Here is a 22,550-nt window from a genome sequence, read left to right as displayed (position 1 = left end):
GGAAGTAGACGAAGTTACTGCCTTGGAAACAAAACTACCCATGACAATCGAAGCAAGGAGGACATAAATACCAGGCGAACGAATGCCCGACGGGAGGTCCTAGCTACACGTCATTATTTAACATAGGATATTATGGTCGTGAATCATGTACAGTGAGAAAACGAGAACAGAAGTGAAACGAAGCGTTTGAGACGTGGTGCTACGGAAGATTGTTGAAAATTAGGTGCAGTGTCTAAGGACTGAGGAGGTACTCCGAAAAATCAGCAAAGAAAGGAAGACGTGTAAAACACTGACAAGAACATGACAGGACAGAAGACGTATGTTACGACATCAGGGATAACTTCCATGGCACTGGAGGGAGCTATAGAGGGTAAAAACTATAGACGAAGACAGAGATTTGAATGCACCCAACAAATAACTGAAGACGTAGGGTACAAGTACACAACTGGCCATTAAAATTGCTACACCGAGAAGAAATGCTGATCATAAACGGGTATTCATTGGACAAATATATTACACTAGAAGTGACATGTGATTACATTTTCACGCAATTTGGGTGCAAAGATCCTGAGAAATCAGTGCCCAGAACAACCACGTATGGCCGTAATAACGGCCTTGATACGCCTGGGCATTGAGTCAAACAGAGCTCGGATAGCATGTACAGGTACAGCTGCCCATGCAGCTTCAACACGATACCACATCTCATCAAGAGTAGCGACTAGCGTATTGTGACGAGCCACTTGCTCGGCCACCATTGACCAGACGTTTTCAGTTGGTGAGAGATCTGGAGACTGTGCTGGCCAGGGCAGCAGTCGAACATTTTCTGTATACAGAAAGGCCCGTACAGGACCTGCAACATGCAGTCGTGCATTATGCTGCTGAAATGTAGGGTTTCGCAGGGATCGAATGAACGGTAGAGCCACGGGTCGTAACACATCTGAAATGTAACGTCCACTGTTCAAAGTGCCGTCAGTGCGAACCAGAGGTGACCGAGACGTGCAACCAACGGCACCCCATACCATCACGCCGGGTGATACGCCAGTATGGTGATGACGCATACACGCTTCCAATGTGCGTTCACCGCGATGTCGCCAAACACGGTTGTGGCCATCATGATGCTGTAAACAGAACCTCGATTCATCCGAAAAAATGGCGTTTTGCCATTCGTGCACCCGGGTTCGTCGTTCAGTACACAATCGCAGGCGCTCCTGTGTGTGATGCAGCGTCAAGGGTAACAGCAGCCATGGTCTCCGAGCTGATAGTCCATGCTGCTGCAAGCAGCGTCGAACTGTTGGTGCAGATGGTTGTTGTCTTGCAAACGTCCCCATGTGTTGACTCAGGAATCGAGACGTGGCTGCACGATCCGTAACAGCCATGCGGATAAGATGCCTGTCATCTCGACTGCTAGTGATACGAGGCCTTTGGGCTGCGTTCCGTATTACCCTCCTGAACCCACCGATTCCATATTCTGCTAACAGTCATTGGATCTCGACCAACGCGAGCAGCAATGTCGCGATACGATAAACCGGAATCGCGATGGGCTACAATCCGTCCTTTATCAAAGTCGGAAACGTGATGGTACGCATTTCTCCTCCTCGCACGAGGCATCACAACAACGTTTCACCAGGCAACGCCGGTCAACTGCTGTTTGTGTATGAGAAATCGGTTGGAAACTTTCCTCACGTCAGCACGTTGTAGGTGTCGCCACCGGCGCCAACCTTGTATGAATGCTCTGAAAAGCTAATCATTTGCATATCACAGCATGTTCTTCCTGTCGGTTAAATTTCGCGTCTGTAGCACGTCATCTTCACGGTGTAGCGATTTTAATGGTCAGTAGTGTATAAGCCTGAGATGAAGTGGCTAGCGCAGGAGAGGAATTAGCTCGCGGATGTTGCCTAACCGTTATTGCTGCAAGATTTAGAAGAGGGCCGGAGATTATGATTGTGATATACAGAACGCGGTCGATGTGTTGATATATTGCCCTCTGTTTCGCGTTGTAAGTTTGGACTTTTAGTTGTGTGGTGGGAGTAAGTTGTCTTGTAGCGAGTGTTCTCACTAATCCATGACCGGCGAGACGCAGGCCAAGACATCTGGCTCACGTGAGAGAGTCGCAATGTTAGTGCCCGCTGTTATAGGTCGCAGTGACAGCTAGCACGCAATGCACCGCATAGAAATGGCCCACGATGCTGCGGCGTTGAAAGCTGGTTACGTGGCACAGGAAGTTTGTTGCCGAGTCACACGAGCGCGCGTTATCGCTAAGTGCCGTCCGCCTGGTGTGTCGACACGCACCAATACGGCTTCTTACGCTTTGCAACTGTAGTGGCAGCGCAGCTGCCGCTGTCGGAACACTTTGCGCGAGCGTAAGGAACCACGTCTTTTCGTCCGTGGGGACTATAACAGTAGTACGAGAGATGCCTTACATTTTTTTATAAAACAGTGAAAGAAAAAGTTCATTCGTACAGATCTTATTATTATTTTCCAAAAGGTTTCAATTTGCTGATTTAAAGGGTGATGTAACGGAAAATGTAAACATTAATTTAAAAAATAATTACAGCCATATTTATTAATGTACAAATCTAAAATTTTGCATGTGTAAAAAAATATAATAAAATATGCAGAATTAATATTTTGCCAGAGAATTGAATTATTAATTTTTTTTATTTGTCTTTTTTTTATAAAAAGCCATAACTCAAATTCTAATCATGCAATTAATCTGAAAATTTTGTTGTAGTGTCCTGAGCGGCCGTTGTGGCCTTGCGGTTGTAGGCGCTACAGCCTGGAACCGAGCGACCGCTACGGTCACAGGTTCGAATCCTGCCTTGGGCATGGATGTGCGTGATGTCCTTAGGTTAGTTAGGTTTAATTAGTTCTAAGTTCTAGGCGACTGACGACCTGAGTTAAGTCGCATAGTGCTCAGAGCCATTTGAACCTTTTTTTTTTTTGTAGTGTCCTGAAAAGGGTTAAGACCACTGAACTGCAGTTATTAATTTATGGTACAAATTGTACCATTAACAGAGTTTTTAATTTTGCACACCCAAAATTAACTTTTTTTCTACATGCAGTCATCTAAAGGAAGAATCTCGAATTTTTTAATTCCAGGGAGACATCAACAGGTAGCGAACAGTTCCTGAGAATTTCATAGCATTAGCGCATATACTTTTTGAGAAAATGCTTCTAATAAGAGAAAAATTGTGAAACAGACAAAATGAGTTTCAAAAATGGTTAAAATGGCTCTGAGCACTATGGAACATAACTTATGAGGTCATCAGTCCCCTAAATCTTAGCACTACTTAAACCTAACTAACCTTAGGACATCAAACACATCCATACCCGAGGCAGGATTCGAACCTGCTACCGTAGCGCTCACGCGGTCCCAGACTGTAGCGCCTAGAACCGCTCGGACAACCCGGAAGGCTATAATGAGGTTCAAAGATTTTCTTCTCGTGCTTTTACATGTAATAAGCTTACTTCAATTTTAAAATTCTCCACGCTGATTCTCCTCATCCTCCAGGCTTTTCCTCTCTCCTCCTCTCGAATGTGCCTGGCCTGTACTTGCAGGTTAGACACTGATCTGTTAGCTTTCTTGACCCAGCTCTAGTCGATGGTGTAAAATCCTTTTGTTGTAAACACACCTTGATCTATACCAACTCTCTTCAGCACCAGTTCTGCCATTATTTACGTTACTGTAACATAGAACTGTACCATAGACACCTATTTTGAGTACTTCAAGTCTACAGAATGTTCTTTTTGAGAATCTAATCCAAATTAAATTTTTGAAGCTTTCATTTGCATTTGTGTCTTTCCGTGAAGACACTTCCTCAATAAATCAGGGTTTGCAAGAAACCTGAATGAGGGCTTAATTACATTCATAACAGGTTCTGGTAATGAGTGTTTCTGTGAATACATCTCATTTCTGTTGTTGAACTTACATCAATCGTCTTTCGGACAGAGACTGTGCATTGGTGTTTGGTCAGTGATAGTTTGTGAAAAAAAAATTGTCCAAGTAGCACGCCTCATTGCCTTTAAATTGTGTGTGTTTTTCCTGATAGCTCACCCATAAAATAACTGAAGAGAATCAATTTCTTTCAGAGTAAGCCTGCTTTTCCTCCAAGTGGTTTTCCAACCTCAAGTACTTCACCTTTCTTCTCTTTCAGCAAGCGACAAAGTCTACCACTAAGACTCTTTTCGATGTGCCGACACATTCCTACTTTTCTATTATTGTATTGTACAGATTTTTATCTTTTACAGCTTTGAACGAAGAGGAGTCCCCATCACCAAGATATTTACTATACCCAACACCATACTGGTCCTCAGATCTGGAGATCATCATCACAACTGCAGCAGCCTTCATACCCCAAGTTGAGCCACTATAATTTTTATAGCATGCTACTGCATGCTTTTCTTGCCACAGTTACTCACTGTCTTTATTTTGGGCATTTTCCTTGTTGCACACTGGTGGCAGTATTTTGAAATAATTTCTACATATACAACTTTACCTGTGTCAATACCAATAACTGATGCAGCTCCATACAGAGATGTATGACTCCTTCTCATCCAGATCCCATCTACAGGCACACACTGGTCGTCAGTAACATTTGCAGGAGATTCACTGTCATTAATATCTACCCCAGGATCTATTTCTTTTAGGCTTATTTCCATCAATTCCTCCACTGGTTCCCTCATAGAAACTTTGGCAGTGGTACATACAGTATCAGATGTTTCTTTATTTATTTTTCGAACCTTGCATAAGGTGGAGCCCTGTTCAGAAAACCACACAATAAATTACCTCCTTCCCTGCCCTATCCAACGCATCTCAGAGCATATGCTGACCTAAAATTGCTTTCATAGGTACCAGTGTCAAGTTTTTTGGAGGAGGAAAATGAAAATTCATAGCCACATAAATTACAAATTAATTTAAAATCACAAGCTACTCCCTCTCTTCTTTCTTCAAAAACAATAATGTATTCCGTATTTTTACAGCTAAGATATGAACATAAAAACTTTATAGCCTGACAGAGAAGCTCTAAATCAGTATGTCTGAATCCAGTGGAATCCATATCAACACCATTCACGCACCTGTACAATTCTCCTGTCCCGATGCCGACTACAATTTGCTGTTTATATCCTGCAGCGTATTGATATGGATGCCAGCTTCCTGCAAAGATGTTTATTCTCAGATGAGGCAACCTTTCATCTATCAGGAGTGGTTAATAGGCATAATGTTCGGATTTGGGGTTCGCAAAATCCGCATGTTGTCATTGAACATGTTCGTGATAGCCCTAAACTAAACGTCTGGTGTGGGTTAATACACCACAGGATTGTTGGACCGTTCGTCTTTGCGGAAGACGCACTGAATGGGTCAGTGTATCTGGACATGTTGAAGCAGTCTGTGTACCCTCAAATGCAAGACTTGTAATCCAACATCATTTTTCAACAAGTTGGAGCTCCACCGCATTGGTCAATGGCTGTTTGCAAGTTCCTGGATAGGAAATAATTAGCCAGTTGTTGGATTGGATGCGGACCCATTGCCTGGCCACCACATTCACCCGACATGACGCTGCTTGATCTCTTCATATGGGGATTCGTGAAGGACCACATATATGCATCCAAAGAGGATGATATTCCTACGTTGTGACATCGTATTACTAATGCTATTCCAACAATAACAGAGGAAATATACCAAGAATTTGGTAAGAAATTAAATATAGACTCGATATTCTTCAAGCTACAAGTAGTTCACATTTAGATGTGTATTGGTGATAAATAAATAAATTCTTTGAGATGCTCTACAATGTGGCGCATTTTTCATTGTCGTATCTACTGTGGTCTTTTTCCTTGGGTCTTTGAAATAAGGGAGGTTTGAGTGGGACACCAGAGGTAGACCCGTCACTATAAGACGAGAGGGGGGAGCATTCTGTTGTCCGTAGAGAAGCAGGAACAAGAGAATGGGCCGCTCAGCAGAGCTCTATGACTCCGAACGTAGCTTGCTCACTGGATATCACCTGAGTAACAGATCAATCAGGGTTATTTGAACGTTTCTATAGCAGCCCAAGTCGGTTTTTGATGCAATAATTGTGAAATGGAAAAGCGAAGGGACAACCACAGCTAAACCAAGAACAAATTCATGAAATCTGCAGATGGAATCACTCGTGGGTTCCGAGGTGCTGCTAGCAGCCGCTATCACAATGACTGTGCGTGGGGACTTGAAAAGAATGGACTACAATGCTCAAGCAGCTCCTCATAAGTCACTAATTTCTGAAGTCAGCTCTAAGCAACACTTGAAACAACGCCACTAGACAATGGATGACTGTAAACGAGTGATTTGGAGTGTTGAATCCGATATACCAGTGGGGTTTGGGTTTGACGAAAGCGTGGAGAATATTATCTGGTACCGTGCATAGTTTCAACAATGAGATACGGAGAGCATGGTATTACGGTATAGGGCTGTTTTCCATCGTCATGATGTGGCCTCCTTATTGACCTTAAACAAACGCTAAATTCGAAAGGATCTGAACACATTTTTTATTCCATTATGCACTGTTTACAGTAGAGCAACAGTTCGGAGATGATGATTGTATAAGCAGGACAATATATACCGTCACTAAGAAGACTATGTGAGGCAATAGTTTCTGGACTACAACATTCCTGAAACGTATTGGCTTGCCCAAGTGGCGACCTGAACACCATGGATCACCTTGGGAGTGAGTTAGAACGTCGACTTCATTACAGACCCCAGCGTACAAAACAAGTATTCTCTGGTTTCGACTTCTGAGGAAGAATGGGCTGCCATTCCTCTATAGACATGGTCCACAGCTCGAGGCGTAGTGGCAAGGGTTGCTGCCTGTGGATCATTGGGCCCAGGTTCGAATCCCAGCTGGGTTGGTGATTATCTTTGCCCAGGGACTAGGTGTTTGTGTTGTCCTCATCATTTCATCAGAATTATTCGTGGCAGTAGCTCGAGTGGTTTGTGTAAAAACTTGAACTGTGTAAAAACTGGCACTTCATATGGGCGCTGATGACCGCACAGTTGAGCACCTCACAAACCAAAGTCATCCATAGACAATCAGATATCTCATTCATATTTTCCCTGGGAGAATTCAAGCCATCATAAGGGCCAAGGATGCACACAACTCAATATTGAAGTCCACCAATAAGACCAGGTACATACACACTATTAAAAGAATGAGGTCGAAGCAATTCTGGAAATACGAGGGCTGGAACTTTAATAGTGGCAACTATTTATTTACAGCTCGTACAAAATAGGTATGTGTTTCAAAGTTTTACTGACCTTCATAGTAGTCACCAGGATTGTGTATAACCTGTTGCCAGTGATGTGGAAGTCGTAGGATACTCTTAGCAGTGCCAGTTGTGTTGACAGTTCGAACAGTGCGGTCTATTGCCCGACGAATTTGTAGCAGGTCTCAAACGAATGTCGTGAAGTGTTTTCTTCAGGTTGGAAATCGAGTTGAACTCAAGAGGGCTTAAGGCAGGGGAGTGCAGTAGGTGGTATAGCACTTAGAAGCCCCAACAGTCAAACAAATAAGTGGCAGCTTGCACTATACGTGCTTGCGCATTGTCCTGGAAAATGATGGCCAGGTCGTGCAGAAAGTGTCATCACTTTTGTCTATAAGCTGTTCATTTGTGGAACAAAACCTACGACCAGCTTAGAGACAGAAGTGATGACACTTTCTGCAGGACCTGACCATCATTTTACAGGTCAATGCTCAAGCACGTACAGTGCAAGCTGTTGCTGATTTGTGTGACTGATGGGGCTGCCAAGTGCTGTACCACCTACTGCACTCCGCTGACTTAAGCCTTCGTGAGTTCAAGTCGATTTCCAAACCGAAGGAAACACTTCACGACATTCGTTTCAGAACTGCTATAAATTAGTCGGGCAATAGACCGCGCCGCTCGAACTGTCAACACAACTGGCACCGACTTCCACATCGCTGGTAACGGGTCATACACAATGCTGGTGACTACTCTGAAGGTCAGTATAACTTTGAAACACGTATTTGTTTTGTATAAGCTGTAAATAAATAAATGCCACTATTAAAGTTCCAACCCTCGTATTTTTTGATACCTCAAAAACGTGATTTGGAAGAACTTATAGAGATGATGGAATTCGGTGTCTGCGAATAAAAAGAATCATTAGACGATAACAGGGGAATGCGAGCAATGATACCTTAATTCAATGCCTTTTCCGTCAAATAATCAATTATTTGGAGTACTGTGTCGCAGTGGCCATTGTTATGAGATAAATTTCATGTTCTCGATTATTTTTTCTGATTTCATCGAACTGTCTCTACATCTACATGTCATGTACATCTTTCTCCGCACGCTTCCTGACGTTGTGTGGAGGAGGGTACTTCTAGCACCACTAACTGATTCCTCTTTCCCTGTTCCACTTGCGACTGGTGCGTAGGAAGAAGCTGTAATTTCACGAAATTTCTCATTTTGGTCATTTCGTGAGACGTATGTGGGAGGAAGTAATAGGTCCTCCGACCCTTGCCACAAAGCGCTCCTCAGAATTTCAAAATAAACCTCTCCGTGCACAACGCCTCTCTTGTGCCATCTGCCACTGGAGTTCTTTGAGCATTTCTGTAATGCTCTCGCGCGGACTAAACGAACTCGTGGCGAAACGTGCCGCTCTTCGTTGGATCCTCTCTATCTCTTCTATCAGTCCTATCCAGTAAGGATCCGAGATTGATGAAAGTGAATCGATTAGTTGAGTGAAAATAATTGTTGTATAAAATGTTGCTCTATCCCATAAAGAAAGAGTCGCGACGTGTCCAGAGTAACCGAGGAAACAAACGATTTTTTCCTAACAGTGATTCGCGAATGAACCGCTTTTGTGGCTCTTTGTTGATCCTAGATCTCGCAAACTGATGGTTGCTGCTTAGCTTACGGTTCGTACGGATATTCCAAGTCTCGTCTATTGTTTCGACATTGTATTTAATTGCCGAATGTTTTGAGTTTCGGCCTAAGTGTAGCGAATCACAAAAATTCTTCAAATTACAATGCTTGCCATAAAAATTGCAACACGATGAAGGCGGTATGCAACAAATTGGCATGAAGTGTACTACATTTTCAAATGATTAGCATTGCAGCTCAACCGCACAAAATAGATAAGCGTATTGTCATGTAGATTCCGAACAGTGTTTGAATGTTGGTTGTTTGATAAAAGATCATGTTATGCCCCGTGTAGAAAGGACAAACGTCAACCAGCGAGACTCAGAATTCGACAGCGACAATCGAGTCTGCCGTTTATCGTTCCGCGATACTGATGCTCCCTTTGGTCGTAATCCCACAATTGTCACGTGAATGTGGTACTGATTGAGTCAGGAGGGCCATACTCAACGGCCCCTCAAAGGCCCCTTGCGACTAGCGCTTGAGAGGACACGTATTGTTCGCTCGTCTGTGAAGGTTCATACGTCATGTCACATACCCTGAGTGATCAAACCGGATTCTTCACAAGACACGTATCTACGCGGGCAGCCCAACAACTTCTAGAGGACCACCGAGTGTCAGCACAGTGACAATTTTTTCGACTTCCCTTGACGCGCGCCCTTGGGGTGGTGCGAGCAAATGCGACACTGGACGCAAGAGAGGCATCATCTCGTATTTACAGACGACTCCTGGTCCTACGTATAACATCACGATGCTTGTATATGTGGACGTTTCGAGAACAATGAACGTTGTCAGATCGTCATTATCATGTGCTGCGTGCGATTAGCCGAGAGGTCTAGGGCGCTTCAGTCACGGACTGTACGGCTGGTCCCAGCGGAGGTTCGAGACCTCCCTCGGGCATGTGTTTGTCCTTAGCATAATTTAGGTTAAGTAGTGTGTAAGCTTAGCGACTGATGACCTTAGCAGTTAAGTCCTGTAAGATTTCACACACACACACATTATCATGTGGACCCAACACGTTGCATGTTAGTTGGGTGCCAGGATACATATGACGATCACCACTGATTCTCATAGATTGAACAACATAATGCACGTAGCTGTCTTGGACCGTCACGATACAGTGTTTTCGATGAGGTCGTTCGCACTTTTTCAGATCTCTCACCCATGGAGAACGTGTGATCAATGGTTCCGATAGACAAATATGCCAACACTCGCCGGCCATTATGTCTGATGAACCATGGCACAGAGCCGAAGCAATATGGAATGACGTACTCGTATGTCATCAGAGAACAGCTCGATATCCAGCCATTTTAAAGTCATGTTGCTGCCAGACGTGGCAGCTCTGTGTACTAAATTTCACCCCTGTGTTCCTCCCGGCCTTTTTTTCCCTTTTTTTTAACAGTCTTCCACCTGGTCTCATACTGCCCGTCAAGAATTCGTCTCCTGTGCCAACGTTTTCATCTCAGAGTACCAATTGCACCCTATGTCCTTAGTTATTTGCTGGACGTACCCCAATCCCTGTATTTCCCTGCAGACACTATACCTCCCTCTACTTCCATGGAAGTTATTTTCTGATGTCTTAACAGAAGTCCTATCATCCCGTCCCTTCCCTTCTTCTTGTAAGTGTTTTCCACATGCACCTTTCTTCGCCGAGTCTGCCCAGAACCTCCTCATACCTTACCTTACCACTCCACCTAATTTTCAACATTCTTCTATAATATCTGAAATGCTTCGAGTCTCTTCTGTTACGGTTTTCCTATAGTCCATGTCTCACTACCGTACAATGCTGTTCTCTACACGTACATTCTCAGAAATTTCTTCCCACAAATTAAGAGCTATATGTGATACTAGTAAACTTCTCTTGGTCGTGAATCACATCTGGCTGCTTAGGTAGCAGAATATCTCAATTTTATCTACTTCGTGATCAGCAATTTCTGATGTTAAGTTTCTCGCTGTTCTCATTTCTGCTACTTCATTACTTTCGTCTTTCTTTGATTTACTCTCAATCCATATTCTGTATTCATTAGACTGTTCATTCCATTCAACATATCTTATAATTCGTCACTTCTACTAATGTCATCAGCGAAACTTATCATCAGTATCCTTTCAGCTTGAATTTTAATCCCGATCATGAACCTTCCTTTTATTTCCGTCATCGCTTCTTCGATGTATAGTTTCAACAATGGAGGCGAAAGACTACATCCCTGTCTGACATGCGTTTTAATCCGAGCACTTCGTCCTTAGTCTTCCAGTCTTAGTGTTCCCTCTTGGTTCTTGTACGCATCATATATTACTCGTCTTTCCCTATGGTTTACCCCTACATTTTTCTTAGAATTCCCAAAATATTGCATCATTTTACATTGTCTAACGATATATTTAGGTTGAAAAATTCCACGAATGTCTCTTGACACAAATTTATGCACGTATTCTTCGTTCAATGCTATATACACAAAATAAGTAAAACTTCGTTATTTCGTATCTTTTCTTATGTTTCAATTTTAATATCGAGAAGTGTAATTTCAAACACAAAAATATTTTATCACGCAATTTTAATTATAATGTAATTCACACTAGCACTTTTACCATGTTTGTGTTGTGAACATAATCTGTACATCATAGGTATCGCACTAATGTCAAAATTACGCTGTGAATTCCACCGCGTTTCTTATCACATAATAAGAGTCTTGGGTAATGCCCACCCCGCCGCGTATTTTCGAAAAATAAAAGGTCAAATGCCGTTAATTTGAGGATACAAATAATTTTCTAAGACCTCTAAAATCGGACACTCATTCTAAACAATCATTTAAGGGTACATGAAATAAAACATCAAGAAAAGTCTGGAATGTTGCCGTCAGACTAGCGGAATCTTCATAATAAAGAACCCAGCACTGTAAAGGTGGCGCGTCAGTCAAGTGTTTTGCGACAAGAAAGCATCCGACCATGTTTCCTACGAGCCATTATTGAATAATTTGCTTTTTCTAAGAATTTTGTTGTATTGTCTACGGTCATCCTTAACGCTACAATACGAAGAGCAACTAAGATTTTAATGTTAAAGAACTCTAATTTCAGCTGGAAATCTTTACACTTCATCTCAGACATTTGACTATTCATGTATTCAAGCTAAATGGCGCAACTTATTTCATATTCAAGATTTAAAATCGAATAAGCAAATCTTCACAAAACCGTACGGTGAAATAACCGATTTATAGCGTTTTGCCATCGTTTTTTCTATAATTCCATATGAACAAGCCAAGAATAGCTTCTCTTTTATGAACCATTATTCTGTCAATATCTATTGCACGCGTCGCATGTCCTGCGATAATCCATGATTCATTGTGGTAATATAACTTAACGTTTCTCGTGGATGAATTGTTAAACTGGCGACTATAACGCCTCCACTGCAGAAAAGAAAACAACTCCTGTGTCTGTTATAATACAGTTTAGTTTCGAATTTTTGAAATAAAAACCACTGTATTTCAATAATTTGTAGAAATACGTTCTCTTAACATTTGGCGAGCCGTTGTTGACATTCACCACTTACAGTATCTAATTTACTGCAGGTGTTTTTATTCCTCAACATTAGACACATTCAACGGAAGGCACTTCTCATAAAAACATAACAATTTTCTTGTCTCGCCTGGAAGGAGCAGTTTCCCCGTATTCTCATCTGCATTCCTTTCACTTTATATGTTGTATTGTATTTCACTCCACTGATGACATGGATGATATCTAAGCAATAACCTATATTACGTCATACATTCTGAAACATGTTTCGAGCCACCGAAACGAGGGCATTAGAAATGCGCATTTTGGATTCTGGAACTACTTTCGCCAACGTAGGCACGTACACAAGGTATTTCACGTAACCTCATAAAAAGAAATGGTTAGGTGTCAGGTCTGTAGATGGAGGTGGCAGAACACAACATCGTATTGTCCATTATGACCGGTCCAACAGTTTGGAATATACTGATTGAAAACTGGGCAACACTCCATCATTTTACTGAAAGATGTAATCCGTGTCAAGCTTACTGAAAGTCGTAATCTGTATCAGGCTGCGGCATCTGCCTATGCTCATTCATGTCCAAGCTTACTGAAAGACGTAATCCGTATCAAGCTGCGGCATCAGCCTTTGCTCATGCGTGTAAAGGTAAATGTCAGTTTCAAGACTTAGCTCGATGAAAAAAACTGCTTCATATAATTTTTGCCCCGATATCCGCAGAACAGATTAATTTCCGGTGAGATACACCGATGTTCAATTACACACGAGGGCTTTTCTTCATCCCACATTCGGATGTCGTGACACTAAAGCTCACCACTTACAGTATGTGGAAGCCTGCCTCATTGCTGTACCTCCGTAGCTTCCAGCATTGCCGTAGCATAATTTCCACGTTTGACGTAGTCTTCCTGTTTCATTTCCTGCAAAATTTGAATACATTCGGTTTATGCCAATTGTGCTTTACATAAGAAATAAAATTCCATTTGTTGCAACTTAATATTTTATTTGTGTGTAGCAACCGTGTTTCGCCTATTCAAGCTACACATCTTCAAGAGTATATAAAGAAGATTAATAGAAGACGAAGGGAATACAAAGAAAGTTATTTAATTATACATGTTTTAATAGGATATTAATAGTGATTCTCGGTAGCTCACTTAAGTTATCTAACAATTTACAAATATACGGTGAAGGTTTTTGCACCTGTGTAAATTTTATACCATTTCATGCATCCATGTACTCTTCTGTGTGTACTAGGTACACACCGTAAAGGTTTCAAATGGTTCAAATGGCTCTGAGCACTATGGGACTGAACTTCTGAGGTCATCAGTCCCCTAGAATTTAGAACTACTTAAACTAACTAACCTAAGGATATCACACACAGCCATGCCATAGGCTGGATTCGAACCTGCGTCCGTAGGGGTCGCGCGTTTCCAGACTGTAGCGCCTAGAAGCGCTAGGCCACCTCGGCCGGCTGTAAAGGTTTCTTCCAGTTGATAAGTCATATTTCTGTACTGAATACAGTGCACGTGTCCTTGGTCACGTGCTATAGGGCTGACTGATGGCGCATGGGAGCTGTGGAGAGTGAGAGTAGGTTGGTGTGTTGTGATGGGAGTGAAGGCACAGTGGGTGATGCGGCAGTAAGTGTGTGACTTTTTTTTTACAGTGAACTATGAAACAGTTCGAATACTGTTCTTCTGTTGTTGCTCTTTTGATCATTGAGCATATTTTCATTCCCATTTATGGCCTTCTGTATGAAATAATCTTCTTGTAGAGTGAGAATTCTATAGCTTTTGTAGTTGTAGCATATGCCATGTTTGTTTATGTAACATTGCGGTGGTGATTTTCACTTATTAGAAGTTCTGCAAATGTAGAATTGGCACATTCACTCTTCAGTGCCCTTATATGTTCTTTATAACGGATATTAAAATCTCTTGCATTCATTCCAATACATTTAGAGTTGCTGCTATTATATTATATATCACTTATCCCTCTACTGTTGTATTTACCGTCCTCTTCTATCACAGTTTTTAATTTGTTTGTATTGTGTTATTTGCATTGAAGGGGCCGGCCGCGGTGGCCGTGCGGTTCTGGCGCTGCAGTCCGGAACCGCGGGGCTGCTACGGTCGCATGCCTCGGGCATGGGCGTGTGTGATGTCCTTAGGTTAGTTCGGTTTAAGTAGTTCTAAGTTCTAGGGGACTTATGACCTAAGATGTTGAGTCCCATAGTGCTCAGAGCCATTTGAGCCATTTGAGGATTGAATGTTATACACAAAGGTGACAAAAGTCATGAGATACCTCCTAATATCGTGTCGGACCTCCTTTTGCTCAGCGTCGTGAAACAACTCGACGTGGCATGGACTCAACACGTCGTTGGAAGTTGCCTGGAGAAATTCTGAGCCATGCTTCCTCTATAGCCGTCCGTAACTGCGACGGCGATGCCGGTGCAGTATTTTGTACACGACGACCTCTTGATTACGGCCCATAAATGTTCGATTTGATTCGTGTCGGGCGATCTGGGTGGTCAAACCTTCGCTCAAATTGTCCAGAACGCTCTTCAATCCAATCGCGAGGAATTGTGGCCCCCTGACGTTGTTTTGGCACATTAAGTCCATGAATGGCTGCAAATGGCCTCCATGTAGCCGAACACTGCCTTCACCCGAGAATCCAGTCAATACCACATAAACACAGCCCCACCATTATAGAGCCACCACCAGCTTGCACAGTTGACTGCTTAGGCCCATGGCTTTGTGGAGTCTACGCCATACTCGAACCCTACTGTCAGCTCTTACCAGCTGAAATCGGAACTTGTCTGACTAGGCCACGATATCGCAGCGTTATAGAGTCCAACGATATGGTCACGAGCTCAGGACGGGCGCTGCAAGCGACGTCGTGCTGTTAGCAAAGACATTCGCGTCCGTCGTCTGCTACCACTGCCCATTGACGCCCAATTTCGCCCGCACTGCCCTAACGGATACGTTCTTCGTATGTCCTACATTGATCTCTGCATTTATTTCACGCAGTGTTGCTTATACATGGTGGTCCATTGATCGAGACCGGGCCAAATATCTCACGAAATAAGGGTCAAACGAAAAACTACAAAGAACGAAACTTTTCTAACTTGAAGAGGAAAACCAGATGGCGCTATGGTTGGCCCGCTAGATGGCGCTGCCATAGGTCAAACTGATTTCGTTTTTTTTAAAAAAAATAGAAACCCCCATTTTTTATTACATATTCGTGTAGTACTTAAAGAAATATGAAAGTTTAGTTGCACCACTTTTTTCACTTTGTGATAAACGGCGCTGTAATAGTCACAAACATATGGCTCACAATTTTAGACGAACAGTTGGTAACAGGTAGTTTTTTTTAAATTCAAATACAGAACGTAGGTACGTTTGAACATTTTATTTCGGTTGTTCCAATGTGATACATGTACCTTTGTGATCTTATCATTTATGAGAACGCATGCTGTTACAGCGTGATTACCTGTAAATACAACATTAATGCAATAAATGCTCAAAATGATGTCCGTCAACCTCAATGCATTTGGAAATACGTGTAACGACCTTCCTCTCAACACCGACGTTTTTGATATTCTCGATTCTCGCGCAATTTGTCTGCTCCTGATGTTCGGATTAGCCGCGACAGCAGCTAAAATGCCTACTTGGGCATCATTATTTGTTGCAGGTCGTGGTTGACGTTTCACATGTGGCTGAACACTTCCTGTTTCCTTAAATAAAGTAATTATCCAGCGAATTGTCCGGATACTTGGATGATGTCCAGAATACCGAGCAGCATTCATAGTACACGCCCGTTGATCATTTTGATCACAATAGCCATACATCAACACATTATCGACGTTTTCCGCAATTCGTACAAGATCCATTTTAACACAGGTAATGTATCACGAAGCAAATGCCGTCCGCACTGGCGGAATGTTACGTCATACCACGTACTTATACGTTTGTGACTATTACAGCTCCATCTATGAAAAAGCGAAAAAAGTGGTCCAACTAAAACATTCATATTTCTTTACGTACTACACGGATGTGTAATAACAAATGTGGATTCCTATTTTAAAAACGCAGTTGATACCCGTTTGACCTATGGCAGCGCCATCTAGCCGACCAACCATGTCGCCATCTTGTTTCCCCCTTCAAGCTAGACAAGTTTAATTCTTTGTGGTTTTTTCGTTTGATGCTTATTTCGTGAGATATTTGGCCCGGTCACTATCAATGGACCACCTTGTAGAGCCATCATCAGCTTGCACAGTTGACTGCTTGGGTCCATGGCTTTGTGGAGTTTGCGCCATTGTATTGTATGTTAATCGGGCGCCTAGCAACGACGGAGAGGCTCCGTCTCCGCCGCAGCCGCAGTGTCCCACAACCCAACGACGAATACCGCAGTCCACTTCACCCCGCCGCCGCCACACACCGAACCCAGGGTTATTGTGCGGTTGGTCCCTGGTGGACCCCCCAGGGAACGTCTCACACCAGAAGAGTGTAACCCCTATGTTTGCGTGGTACAGTAATGGTGGTGTACGCGTACGTGGAAAACTTATTTGAGCAGCAATCGCCGACATAGAGGCGGAATAAGGGGAACGAGCCCGCATGCGCCGAGGCAGATGGAAAACCGCCTAAAAACCATCCACAGACTGGCCGGTTCACCGGACCTCGCCACAAATCCGCCGGGCGGATTCGTGCCTGGGACCAGGCGCTCCTTCCCGCCCGGAAAGCTGTGCGTTAGACCGCACGGCCAACAGGGCAGACAGAGGGTCTGCGCCATACTCGAACCCTACTTTCAATTATTTCCAACTAAAATCGAAACTTGTGTGACTAGGTCATGATTTTCCAGCCATCTAATGTCCAACCGATCTGGTCAGGAGCTCAGGAACGGCGCTGCAAGCGATGTCGTGCTGTTTGCAAAGACACTCGCGTCCGTCGTCTGCTGCCATAGCCCATTAACGCCAAATTTCGCCCGCACTCTCCTGACGGATACGTTCTTAGTGCGTCCTACATTGATCTCTACATCTATTTCACGCAGTGTTGCTTGTATATTAGCACTGACATCTCTACGCAAAAGCCGCTGCTGTTGGTCGTTAAGTGAAGGCCATCGGCCACTGCGATGTCCGTGATGTGAGATAATGCCTAACATTTGGTATTCTCGGCACACTCTTGACATCGTGTTCTCGGAATACTGATTTCCCGTACGATTTCCGGAATGGAACCTCCCATGTTTCTAGCTTCAACCATCCCGTGTTCAAAGTCTGCAAATTCTCGCCGTCTGGCCGTAATCACGCATGATCCTTTTATAACTTTAGTACGCGATACTACCGCCATGTGTATACATGCATATTGCTATCCCACGACTTTTGTCGTCTCAGTGTATGTAGGGACTACAGTTTCGTTTTGAGAAAACACCAAATCGCTCTTTGTTGCTTTTTTATTTCCCTACTGGCTTCGTACGTCGATTGCCGTGGTCTGCTTTGAAATGAACAATTTCTTTCAACATACTGTGCTAATAAACATGGCCAACCAGTATTTTTTTCCTTTGCATAAACATTCTATTTCTTCAAACTGCCGATGCCATCTGCGTATGTTGTTATTTGGAGGTGCTTGATAGCATCGCTAACGAAACCTTATCTGTACTGTGATTACAGAACAACAATTGTTGAATGCCTTCTGTACGAGATCCGTGATTTAAATTGATTCCATACTTAGCACAGTGTTTGCCAAAATAATTGAAAGGTTTCAATTTTTTGCGTGTTTTAGTTTCCCGCATGCTAGAAATGACAAAAAAACTTAATGTCGACCTGCTTCTAACAGCATAACAACACCTAGTGGATTATCACTGCGTCTGGTGATCAATTGCCCAGGGTGCGTTTGAATACACCAGAGTTGAGCTTAGGATGAATGTATTTACATAAACAGTGTGCCAAATCATTGGGTCAGAATTATTCATTGGGACTTTCATCATCAGCTTTCTGCTCCGAATGCGACAGTATTTTGTTGGCTCCCACTTACATAGGGAAACTGACCCTCGTGATAAAATAAGAGACGTCAGAGATCGCACGGAAAGATTTAGGTTCTCTTTTTCCCACGTGCTATTCGAGAGTAGAACGCTTCAGAAACAAGCTGAAAGTAGTTCTGTGAATCCTCTTCCATGCGCTTAAGTGTGAATAGCAAAGTTGTTATGTAGATCATATACACTACGTAAGTGTGAATAGCAAATTTGTTATGTAGTGTAAATGATCTACATAACAACTTTGCTATTCACACTTAAGCGTTTGGAGGAGGATTCACAGAACTACTTTCAGCTTGTTTCTCGAGCGTTCTACTCTCGAACAGCACGTGGGAAAAAGAGAACCTAAATCTTTCCGTGCAAGCTCTGATGTCTCTTATTTTAGTAAGAGGGTTAGTTTCCCTATGTAAGTGGGAGTCAACAACACACTTTCACATTCGGAGGAGAAAGCTGATGATTGAAGTTCCGTGAAAAGATCTCGCCACAACAAAAACGCGTGTCTTTTAATGACTGTCATTCCAAATCGCTTATATCCGTGACGTCCTCTCCATATTTCGCGATAATAGAAAACAAGATTCCCCGACCTCGTCTGTTGACTGACAGAGACCGCCGCCATCTGAAGAGGGTCGTAATATGTAATAGACAGACATCTACCCAGACCATCACATAGGAATTCCAACCTGCATCAGGATCCACTGCAAATACTATCACAGGCGAGAGGTGAGAAAACTTGGATTTCATGGTCGAGCGGCTGCTCATAAGCCACACATCACCCCTCGTTTGGTGTAAGGAGCGTAGATATCCGACGACTGAACACTGGAAAAACTTTGTGTGGAATGACGAATCACGGTACACAATGTGGCGATCCGATGGCAGGATGTGGATATGGCGAATGCCCAGTGAACTTCATTTGGCACCGTGTGTAGTGCCAATAGTAAAATTAGAAGGCTGTTGTGTTATGGTGTAGTCGTGATTTTCGTGGAGGGGGCTTACACCCCTTGTTGTTTTGCATGACACTGTCAGAGCACAGGCCTACATTGCCGTTTTAAGCACCTTCTTGCTTCCCACTATTGAAGATTAATTCGGGGATGGCGATTGTATCTTTCAGCACGATCGAGGACCTGTTCATTATGCGCGGCCTGTGGCGGAATGGTTACACTACGGTAACATCCCTGTAATGGTCTGGCCTTCGTGAAGAATGGGCTTCCATTACCCAAGAAACCTTCCAGCACCTGACTGAACGTATGCCTGCGAGAGTGGGAGTTGTCATCAAGGTTAAGGGTGAGCCAACACAATATTGAATTCCAGCATTACCGGTGAAGGGCGCCACGACCTTGTCATTTTCAGCCAGGTGTCCGGATATTTTTCATCACATAGTGTACATCGTTTAGGATAGAAAGTTACGATAAACTCGTTTGTTCAGGACACAAAGAACTGGCCATCTATCTCGACAAATAATTACTTGCGCATCAGAATTTGAGAAGATGTTGGTTCATCAATCACCTTAATAAATAAGCTTCTATCAGTTCGCCCATTACATTAAAAAATTAATTTTTTCACTAAATATGTGTACTACACTGGTGCAATGTCTGTGGCGATCACACGCCCTATTAAGAACTATGTCCCGCATTTTGTAATTTCTGGGGCTTATCATGAATATCGATGACATGCGTGTAGTTACTTCAATTGAATAAAAGTGTCATTTCTGTTCGTCTCGTTGTGTTTTTCCTTCATTTACTTTCTGTACTACATTGTAGCACTGCTTTCTATGTATGGTCCACGTTTCATTGATCTGCGTTACTTATCAGTGCCACATCACACGAAAGTTACTTTCGTCCTAAAGTTATGCTCACCAGTGCATTTCCAGGGGCAGGTGTAGACGTTGTCGGGCTTTATTCACTATGAACAGCATATAAAAATTGAAGAAATTGCAGAAACCTAGGAAATTAGGAAGAAAGGACCTGGAAAAAGTGAATGGCCGAGAAATAGAAATGAAGGCGGCAGCTGTGGCCGAGCGGCTCTAGACGCTTCAGTCTTGAACCGCGCTGCTGCTACTGTCGCAGGTTCAAATCCTGCCTCTGGCTTGATTGTGTGTGATGTCCTTAGGTTAGTTAGGTTTAAGTAGTTCTAAGACTAGGGGATTAATGACTTCAGATGTTAAGTCCCATCGTGCTTAGAGTAATTTTAACCATAGATATGAAACACAACAGAAGACGAATGGGAAGCGTTGGGAGATGGAATACTAAAGGCGGCAGAAGATCAACGAGCAAAAAGACAAAGCCCAATGGAAATCCTCGGATAGCATACGAAATTTTATACTTGAGCGATGAAAGCTGCAAATCTAAAAACGTATCAATGAAGTGGATGAAGGGAACACAGACGTCTATACATCATACTCATAAAATGTACTAAGTACCAAATGTGGAATGGCTGGACGAGGAATGCAGAGCTGTAGAATTAAGTATGACTGACCGAACAAGAATGGCGTCTATAGGAAAATAAAAGAAATCTTTGGAGAAAAGAGAAAACCAATATAGCTATTAAGAGCTCAGAGGAAGGGGGCAGGCAAGGCAGCGCTCATGAAAGAAGAGAAAGCTGAAAGGTGGAAAGAATATATAAAAGGCTATACAACGGAAACGAAGTTCAAAGACAATATTATGGAAATGGAAGACAAAAAGATGAAGATGAGATGGCAGATACGATACTGCTAGGCAGAGAGAGTTTGGTAGAACACTGCGTTAGGAGACATTTGTTCAGGATGAGTGAGATTCTATGGATAACAAATATTGACAAAACTATTCGATTTGGTTTGTAAGATACTTAAGACAAGCAAAATACCTCAATCTTCAAGAAGTATGTAATAGTTTTAATTCCAAATAAGGCAAGTGATATCATGTATAAATGTTACAGGACCTTCAGCTTTTTTCTCAGAAGGATGCAAAAACTTGGAGAAACCGGCTTCATGGAAGATCAGTTTAATTTCAGGACAAATGTAGGAAGATGCAAGGCAATACCGACTCCACGACTTATCTTAAAAGATTGAAGGACGGCAATCCTACGAACGACATTTGCATATTTAGAGAATGTTTTGGAAATGTTAACTGGAATGCACTCTTTGACTTTCTGAAGGTCTGGAACAGCGCGACCGCTACGGTCGCAGGTTCGAATCCTGTCTTGGGCATGGATGTGTGTGATGTCCTTAGGTTAGTTAGGTTTAAGTAGTTCTAAGTTCTAGGGGACTAATGACCTCAGAAGTTAAGTCCCATAGTGCTCAGAGCCATTTGAACCAGTTGAACTTTCTGAAGGTGACTGGGATAAAATACAGTTACTGAAAGGTTAACGACAATCTGAACAGTATCCAGACGGCAGCTATAAGACTCAAAGGATATGCAAAGAAGCAGTCAATGAGAAGGGAGAAAGCGTATGACAGTAGCTCCCATATTAATCAGACTTTGCAGAGAGGAAGCAATAGAGGAAATCAAAGAGAAGTTTTCAAACAGAATTAATGTCCTAGAACAAAAAAAAAAAAAAAAGATCTTTAAGGTTTGTCTATGACACTGTAATTCTGGAAGATATGTCAAGGAGGTTGGAACATCTGTTGAACAGAATGGGTATATCCTGAAAAGAAGTTACGAGAGGGATTTAAAGAATGGTAATGGGATGGCGTCGAACTGAAACAGATGGTGTTCAGGAAATTAGAAATAAGGTACTGGAAGTAGTGGATGAAATTTGTTATTAGGGCACGAAATTAGATGAGGAAATGAGGTACTGGAAGCCTACTATTAGGGCAAAAAAAAAAAAATAGCTGACAGTGGCCGAAGTTGAGAGGAAATAAAATGCATTCTGATGCCAGCAAGAAATGAGTTCCTGGAAATTCAATTGTGGATTTAAGTATTAGGAAGTTTTTCTAGATGTTGTGTACATAGTTCCTCGTAGTCAGCGCATACACAACTTTCCCACTAGAGGGCGCCCCACTAAGCACAACAGCGCAGGCGCAGCGCTCATCTGTCTCTCCACTACGAGATGGCGCTGCCTTAGAGACGGACCAAATTACGTTTCCGCCGATCCGCGTATTAATATGTAACGCAGACAATGAGATTGCTGCTAATGTAGAACTTATTTTCCT

The sequence above is a fragment of the Schistocerca gregaria genome, chromosome 8 (genome assembly GCF_023897955.1).
Source record: "Schistocerca gregaria isolate iqSchGreg1 chromosome 8, iqSchGreg1.2, whole genome shotgun sequence".
NCBI classification, from domain to species: Eukaryota; Metazoa; Arthropoda; class Insecta; order Orthoptera; family Acrididae; genus Schistocerca; species Schistocerca gregaria.
Note: the sequence above shows the minus strand (reverse complement) of the source record.